Consider the following 9443-nt stretch of genomic DNA (forward strand, 5'->3'; position numbering starts at 1 on the left):
GCCATGGGGTGGAAAGAAGATTTTGCGTATGTATAACTAATTTCACATAATTATACTAATTTTGCCATGCAACCTGGACTCATACACTAGATGTTACATAGTAAAGTAAATCCAGTTCTCATACACTAGACATGACATGTAAATCCAGAACATACAAAAATATGACATGTTCATTTTGATATGGTTTCTTAAGACAGGTTACTGAAGGCAAAACAAAAGGAAGATGGGAGGATGAGTGTGTAACACGGACAACGTTTGCATTTTAGCTAATTAGCAACTACTTGCTACTTTTCAACTTTTCAACATGTTAGCTAACCCTTCCCCTAACCTTAATTATTTTAGCTAACCTTAACACAACCTAACTCCTAACCTTAACCCTAACATTAGCCTTGCTAACGTTAGCCAGCTAGCTACCTAGCTAACTTTAGCAACAAATTTGAATTGTAACATAATACGGTTTGCAAATTCGTAACTTATTGTTTGCTTTTCTAATTCGCAACATATTGTAAGAAATTGCAATTCATTACATATTGTATGAATTGCAACTTGTAACATATCTTACGGAATGGATGACGGACATCCACAAATTAATACAAACCATACGAAACATAACAAAGCGTAATAAAAGGACTATTCTGGTTTTACTTACAGAATAATACGAAATACTCTGAGAACAGGTTGTGCCATGGGACAGAGAGGAAAATTAGCTTTGTTACAGCTAATGTTCTGCAATTCTACACATTTTGCCATTGGGTGGTGAAAAATGTTTGCAATTTTTAATATGATATCCGAGTGAGACTGAAGACAAAATCAATGGGGGCCCTCCAGACGGTCTAACCATGATAACCAAATTTCTACATTTGACCTTGTGTATTCTACTATTCTAACTCGCAACAGTAAGTTGGAACCACGACTGAGTTCCAATTTTTTTTAATAAAATTTGTTCTGGGGGTGGGGTGCAAAATGGGGTGCGGACCACCAGTTGCCCATCTGAGGTAGAAGCAATTTCAAGTCAAATCAAATAAAATTTTATTGGTCACATACACGTGTTTAGCAGATGTTATTGCGAGTGTAGCGAAATGCTTGTGTTTCTAGTGCCAACAGTGCAGTAATATCTAACAAGAAATATCTAACAATTTCACAACAAGATACACAAATATAAAGTAAAGGAATGGGATTGAGAATATATAAATATATTTTTTAATAAAAAAATATATATATATTTCACCTTTATTTTATTTAACCAGGTAGGCCAGTTGAGAACAAGTTCTCATTTACAACTGCGACCTAGCCAAGATAAAGCAAAGCAGTGCGACAAAAACAACAACACAGAGGTACACATGAACAAACGTACAGTCAATAACACAATATAAAATATATATATATATATATATATATATATATATATATATATATATATATATATATATATATATATTTGGACGAGCAATGTCAGAGCGGCATAGACTGAGATACAGTAGAATATAATAAAATACAGTACATGCAGACATATGAGATGAGTAATGGAAAATCTGTAAATTTTATTAAAGTGACTAGTGTTCCATTATTAAAGTGGCCAGTGATTTCAAGTCTATGTATAAAGTGCAGCAGCCTCTAATGTGCTAGGGATGGCTATTTAATAGTCTGATGGGCTTGAGATAGGAGCTGTTTTTGAGTTTCTCGGTCCCGGCTTTGATGCACCTGTACTGACCTCGCCTTCTAGCAGGGTGAACAGGCAGTGGCTCAGGTGGTTGTTGTCCTTGATTATTTTTTGGCCTCCCTGTGGCATCGGGTGCTGTAGGTGTCCTGGAGGGCTGGTAGTTTGCCCCCGGGGATGCGTTGGGCAGACCGCACCACCCTCTAGAGAGCCCTGTGGTTGAGGGCGGTGCAGTTGCCGTACCAGTCGGTGATACAGCCCGACAGGATGCTCTCAGTTGTGCATCTGTAAAGGTTTGAGTGTTTTAGGTGCCAAGCTAAATTTCTTCAGCCTCCTGATTTTGAAGAGGTCCCTAAAGTTAGAATAAAACTGTATAGTTTTTCAACGATGATATCTAATAGGATTGATTATGGGCCTACTAATAATAATACTAGCCCATTATTTAAAAATACAGTGGGGCAAAAAAGTATTTAGTCCGCCACCAATTGTGCAAGTTCTCCCACTTAAAAATATGAGAGAGGCCTGTAATTTTCATCATAGGTACACTTCAACTATGACAGACAAAATGAGAAGAAAAAAAATCCTGAAAATCACATTGTAGGATTTTTAATGAATTTATTTGCAAATTATGGTGGAAAATAAGTATTTGGTCACTTACAAAAGTTTATCTCAATACTTTGTTATATACCCTTTGTTGGCAATGACAGAGGTCAAACGTTTTCTGTAAGTCTTCACAAGGTTTTCACACACTGTTGCTGGTAATTTTGGCCCATTCCCCCATGCAGAATTCCTCTAGAGCAGTGATGTTTTGGGGCTGTTGCTGGGCAACACAGACTTTCAACTCCCTCCAAAGATTTTCTATGGGTTGAGATCTGGAGAGTGGCTAGGCCACTCCAGGACCTTGAAATGCTTCTTACGAAGCCACTCCTTCGTTGCCCGGGCGGTGTGTTTGGGATCATTGTCATGCTGAAAGACCCAGCCACGTTTCATCTTCAATGCCCTTGCTGATGGAAGGAGGTTTTCTCTCAAAATCTCACGATACATGGCCCCATTCATTCTTTCCTTTACACGGATCAGTCGTCCTGGTCCCTTTGCAGAAAAACAGCCCCAAAGCATGATGTTTCCACCCCCATGCTTCACAGTAGGTATGGTGTTCTTTGGATGCAACTCAGCATTCTTTGTCCTCCAAACATGACGAGTTGAGTTTTTACCAAAAAGTAATATTTTGGTTTCATCTGACCATATGACATTCTCCCAATCTTCTTCTGGATCATCCAAATGCGCTCTAGCAAACTTCAGACGGGCCTGGACATGTACTGGCTTAAGCAGGGGGACACGTCTGGCACTGCAGGATTTGAGTCCCTGGCGGCGTAGTGTGTTACTGATGGTAGGCTTTGTTACTTTGGTCCCAGCTCTCTGCAGGTCATTCACTAGGTCCCCCTGTGTGGTTCTGTGAATTTTTTCTCACCGTTCTTGTGATCATTTTGACCCCACGGGGTGAGTTCTTGCGTGGAGCCCCAGATCGAGGGAGATTATCAGTGGTCTTGTATGTCTTCCATTTCCTAATAATTGCTCCCGCAGTTGATTTATTCAAACCAAGCTGCTTACCTATTGCAGATTCAGTCTTCCCAGCCTGGTGCAGGTCTACAATTTTGTTTCTGGTGTCCTTTGACAGCTCTTTGGTCTTGGCCATAGTGGAGTTTGGAGTGTGACTGTTTGAGGTTGTGGACAGGTGTCTTTTATACTGATAACAAGTTCAAACAGGTGCCATTAATACAGGTAACGAGTGGAGGACAGAGGAGCCTCTTAAAGAAGAAGTTACAGGTCTGTGAGAGCCAGAAATCTTGCTTGTTTGTAGGTGACCAAATACTTATTTTCTACCATAATTTGCAAATAAATTCATTAAAAATCCTACAATGTGATTTTCTGGATTTCTTTTCTCATTTTGTATGTCATAGTTGAAGTGTACCTATGATGACAATTACAGGCCTCTCTCATCTTTTTAAGTGGGAGAACTTGCACAATTGGTGGATGACTAAATACTTTTTTGCCCCACTGTATGTCTTCTTAGGGGCTCGGAAGGTGCCCCGGACATCTCCGCCATGACGAAACGGTTCAACATGTCGCAGAGAACATCATTTACCAGAGCCTGGAACACAGCAGGGGTGTTGGTGAGGCCAAAAGGCATGACCAGATACTTGTAGCGGCTGCTGGTTGTGTTGAAGGTGTCTTCCAATCGTCCTCCTCTCGTATCCACACCAGTTGGTAGGTGTTCCGTAGATCCAGCTTGGAAAATACAGTGGTCCCCTGGAGCAGCTCGAAGGCCGAGGAAATTAGTGGTAGCGGGTAACGGTTCTTAACAGTAATGTCAATGAGTCCCCGGTAGTCAATGCACGGGCGCAGGGTCTTGTCCTTTTTCTCCACGAAGAAGAACCCTGCGCCGGCGGGAGAAGAAGAGGGACGGATAAATACTGCAGCTAGGGAGTCCCCAATGTAGGTCTTTATAGCCTTGGTCTCCTGTCCCGACAGAGAGTACAGACATCCCCGGGGTGGCGTGGTGCTAGGGAGAAGATCAACCCGCAGTCATAGGGTCGGTGCGGCGGAAGCGAAGTGGCCCGGGCCTTGCTGAACACCTCCCGGAGGTCCTGGTACTCCGCGGGGATGGTGGAGAGGTCCGGGGAACCTTCCGAGTCCCCAGGAAGACATCCTGGGACAGGTTGCACTGACTTCAGACAATGGGCAAGGCAGAACAGACTCCAGCCCATGATGGCACCCGTAGACCAGTAGATGAGGGGATTGTATCGCTGGAGCCAGAAGAATCCCAAAACCACGGGAATCTGACCAGCGCTCTAACATCCATGGGAATAGAAAGGGGCTGAGTGGGGATGTTCAGCTCAGAAGCCAGGGTAGCGTCCAAAAAGCTCTAAGGGCTGAGAGCAAGGGAAGCAGAAAAGTTATCCATATGGCCCACCAGAATACTCGCCCCTACCGGTGAGCCTGGTCTTTTTAAAGCACAAGAGGACACAAAAATCACCAAGAGTCCCGCAATACAGACAACTCTTTGTGTTGATCCTGTATTGCCGTTCAGCTGGCGACAGCCCGGCTCTGCCTAGTTGCATAGGCTCGGGAAGAGGTGACACGGCCGTCTTCAGCGACTCCAGGGGGAGGTCAGGAAGCCTCGGGTTCTCTCGGCAACGAGACCGTCGTGGACTTCCGGGATGACTCGGAGGCAAGGTGGAATCCCTGGACATACGAGGAAAATAACATTTCCTCTCCCTCCGTCGTTCCCATAATCGACCATCAATGCGGATGGTCAACGCAATGAGAGAATCGAGAACCGTAGGTAACTCCCGAGCAGCAATTGGCTCATTAATCCCCCTCCTCTCCCCTGTAACTATTCCCCAGGTTGTTGCTGCAAATGAGAACGTGTTCTCAGTCAACTTACCTGGTACAATAACGGATAAATAAAAAAAGGAATATATCAAACAGCGCTTCCTGGTTCCAAGCCCTCTCCGCTGCCAGCGTGCGGAAATCCACTGCATAGCCTGCCACACTGTGGGAGTCCTGCCGAAGCTGAATTAGGGCAACTTCTCTCCCGGAGAATGGGACATCAAAAAATCCTTCTTCACCTCTCCCACGAACCCTCCAGACTAACGCATATGGCTGGCTGTTGTTCCCATACAGCAGTAGCCTAGGTGAGAGCCCTCCCGGACATCAGCGTGATGAAGTAGGCTATCTTGGAGCGATCCGAGGAGCGATCCTCCGAGGAGGAGGAGGGCTGAAGCTTGAAGACGAGGGCACACTGAGCTAGAAACCCTTGACATGTGCTTGTCTCTCCATTGAAGTGATCCGGGGGAGGTAAGCAGGGCTCCCGAGAAGTTGAAGTGACAGATGAGACTGCGCTGCTAACTGCTGAGTTACTGAGGGGCTGAGAGGTTACCACCATGGTAGGCTGCCTCCCAGACAACCCGCAGAATTACTCCAGCAAAATGTCCAAAGCCTGGTCATGGTGTTACGCCAACGTTTGGACCCCCTCCATAAGGCCACGAAGCAATTCCTCGTGCCTACTGATGGTGGCTTCCTGGGAGGAGATGGCTTGGGGCAGATGGCCAGGGTCTGCTGGGTCAGTCATGGCCAGTTCGTACTATCACGTTTCAAGGTAAGACCCAGATGCAGACCCGTCAAATTAACAACAGTTTATTAATCCAACAGGGGCAGGCAAAAGACAGGTCAAGGGCAGGCAGGGGTCAGTAATCTGGACAGGTGGGGCAAAGGTACAGGACAGCAGGCAGGCTCAGGGCAGGCAGAAAGGGTAAAGCCCTACTTTGTTGTCATGGAGGACTGATTGGGCTCATTGATTCGAGTTGAAAAGTAAATGCTGCGCTCATGGAATGGCATGCTTTGAGCACTACTGAAAAGTGCTATTTACATGTGAAATATGAATGCCATATGCTGCATTTGCTATAGACCTATCGTTTACCTTTTTGTTAGTGTCACTTTGATATGCAGCTGTTTAAAGGGCAAATTCACAGATGAAACAATAACAAAATGGTTGGGCAACCAACCACCTCTGTTTTGGTAAAAAGATGAGGGATGGGCCTCGAGAAATGTAACCACTCTCAGAATACAGTTTTTTTTTATTTATTTTTTTACAATCGCTAGGACCCATTTCTCAATACTTTGTTCACTTTTTCAGAACTCTTCACACAGTGAGCACAACAGCAATCTATGTGGGCTAAACGGTGGATCATTTTTCATTGCTTTGGCACAAAATGCATTCAATGACTACATCTTTCAAATTTCATGAATTCTTTTCTCACTCAGACACAACAACCACCAAAACTCTATGTACCTACAGGCCAATTTGTACATGTTTACATACTCTTTTGAAAACTGTTAAACTTAAGTTCAAAACCTAACAGAATAACAGAAACCCAAATTGAATAAGACAGCAATTTGCTACATTTCTACAGTAATACCGTATTGAAATATATTCCAAATCTAAAAAATGAAATACTATCAAAACAATTAGACCAACCACAGCTGATTTCCATTGTAGCTGAACACCTACCCAGGTGTTAGTCTTTTAATTTCATTACCATCTATACAAAAGGAGACATTTTAGGAATAATGCTGTACTGTAATGTAAACATGGACCCAGCCAGAGATAGAGAAGTGGCTGACAGAGGAAGAAGAGTGGCTGGGAGAGGGAGAGGGAGAGGAAGAGGAGTACGTATGTGTGGTGGAAGAAGACTGAGAGGAAGATCAAGAGCTGTAGTCTAGGATGAGATTAGGGCTACTATAATTGATCATGTAATAAATCATAGTATATCAATGAGAGAGGCTGGTCTGAGAGTGGAGCCAAATTTGCAACGCTCAACAGTGGCATCTATTGTGAGAATTTCTGGCAAAACAACAGGTAAGATGTGCATTCTACAAGGGCATCTGACTGAACTGCACATTACAGAAGTAAATTGAGCAAAGCCTCCAAACCCACTGGTGTGTAATTGTTTTTGTATTTCTGCTGACCCAACGGTTACCTCCCACAGGCGGGAGAGATAGGATTTTCACTGCTGTGCAGGAAACTGCAATTGTTGATATGGTCATCAGAAACAATGGCATAAAACTCACAGAGATTCGGGACAGAGCGTTGGTAGACAACATCACATTTGGAAATATTCACAATGTAAGCATAACAACTATTTATAGAGTCCTGAAACAACATCAAGTCAGGATGAAGCAGTTGTACACTTTGAGAGGAACTCGGAATGAGTCAAGCAACTCAGGAACCAATATGTCCAGGTAAGATGACTATAAAATACAGAACTGGTTTTGAACAAAACCCAACAGGGCAGGGGCACACAATGGCATGTTTTTAGGTATAATGTAAACTAGTGTAATAGCCTAACTCTTATGATGCCTTGTGGATTTATTTTAGAGTCATGGAGATTGAAGCCAGGCAAACACTCCACATATTCATCTTTGTGGATGAGGCTGGTTTCAACTTGGCCAAAACACGGCGGCAGAGGAAGGAATATCGCCGTAGACTACACTACCACTGTCATACTTACCTTCAAGCGTTTTTTCAAATTGGATAATCTTTGGATGCCGACAGCAGTCGCACCATTGGAAGACATAGCTTGGACTGTAGCCTACAAAAACCCATTCCTGCTCTTTTCCCGCGATCCATCAAACATATTTGGTGTGTCATCATAGTGGTCTCTGACTTGTGTTCAGACTTGCTGAGGTGGAACAAACTTAAATGTGCGCCTTTTTTATATGCTGACTTGAATGTCATTGCGAAAACACAGATTTTTTTTCGCAAAAACATTCTTTCTGAATTTAAAAGTAATCATCTAGTTTTTCAAAAGTATCGGTAATCTGATTACAGTATACTAAAATGAACTAATAGTATGTACTCATTAAGTGTGTAGTATACCGTATGGGTATTCGAACACTGCTCAGGTGTATTTACGTATCTCATCTTCTGTAGCCAGCGTAACAATGTAGCAAGCTTTCTCGAGGTAATGAGGACATTAATCAACAACATCAGTGCTCGTGAAACTTCGGAGGTAGAATTTGTGTACAAAACATTTTTTACAAGATATTAAGGCAAGTTGGGTGAAATTGAGGTACGTAAAGCCAGGGTTTTCTTCATAATTAAAAAAGGAAAGTCTGTGTTTTCCAAGCTATTAATTTACCGGCAACATCCGGATAAATGTATAGACAACAACGATGAAGACAAATTCATCCCAGAAAAACAATGTCATGCTCTTGGTAGTAATATATCGACAACGGCAATTGTTGTAAGTGGCTCGTTGGTCTAGGGGTATGATTCTCGCTTTGGGTGCGAGAGGTCCCGGGTTCAAATCCCGGACGAGCCCGTCTTTTGCCACCGTAGTCCTCACATTTTATTCAACATTTTCGGTATGTTGTAGCAAGGCCAATTATCATAAACTGTTCTTCCCTCTAACGTTCGCATCGTCTGTCCATGAATGCATCTTGATCTGGAATGTGTTTTTATAGGTGGCTTAACTAATTATGTTGCCAGCCGTGACCTCTAAGACTGGAAGTAGGCCTAATCACACTTGAAAATGTCTTGTCTCAGAAATAACAGGGTTGGATCTAACCTCACGTTTACCTATTTGCAAATGTTGATTAAAAAAATGTACAGGTTACTTGCTGAATTATAGCCCAATGAATGACTGTATATTGATCTCTTCTGGCCTTCTTCAGTACTGCAATCGTGTGCAGTTTCAACAAATGACCAGTAGGCCTAATCTGCCCTACCAAGCAAAAAGGCAGTAACTGCTCATTTGGTCGAAAATGAGTTCATGTCCTTTTTGCAACCTTAAATACATGCTTAATTATGTGGACAGATATCCTGCCTCTATTTTATTGTGTTTTTGAGAAAATGGGGGTCATGTTAGCAGTAACTGCATAAAGTTACTGTGAAACCAAGGTATATAAAAAGCAATTTTTCTCAGTTCCACGCTATGAGCAGTTACTCCCTTTTTGCTTGGTAAATGCCTGCTGCTGGTCCTTCACACCTTACATCAATCAAGCAAGCACGCAATCAATCAATCAACTAATCAATCAAACAAATGTATTTATAAAGCCCATTTTACATCTGCCGATGTCACAAAATGCTTTACAGAAACCCAGCCTAAAACCCCAAACAGCACACAATGCAAATGTAGAAGGACATGTCATGTTATTGTCAGCACTAACCTCAGTGTGTGCATTGATTTTTCTTGGTGTGCTTCTCCAACTTGCTCTAAATCTA

The 9443-nt window shown here is 42.9% G+C and overlaps 1 long non-coding RNA gene and 1 other non-coding gene across 2 annotated transcripts; both read left to right on the forward strand.

Moving 5' to 3' along the window:
- The first annotated feature begins 7204 nt into the window (after nt 1-7204).
- LOC149982023 (uncharacterized) lies at nt 7205-8844 on the forward strand. Its single transcript, XR_016482441.1, has 2 exons — nt 7205-7459; nt 7596-8844. It is a non-coding gene; the product is annotated as an uncharacterized LOC149982023 (long non-coding RNA).
- Nucleotides 8470-8541, forward strand: trnap-ugg (transfer RNA proline (anticodon UGG)). The gene has a single exon. It is a non-coding gene; the product is annotated as a tRNA-Pro (tRNA).
- Nucleotides 8845-9443: the final 599 nt, after the last annotated feature.

The sequence above is a fragment of the Oncorhynchus mykiss genome, chromosome 8 (assembly GCF_057628025.1).
Source record: "Oncorhynchus mykiss isolate SJ-2025 chromosome 8, ASM5762802v1, whole genome shotgun sequence".
Classification (NCBI taxonomy): domain Eukaryota; kingdom Metazoa; phylum Chordata; class Actinopteri; order Salmoniformes; family Salmonidae; genus Oncorhynchus; species Oncorhynchus mykiss.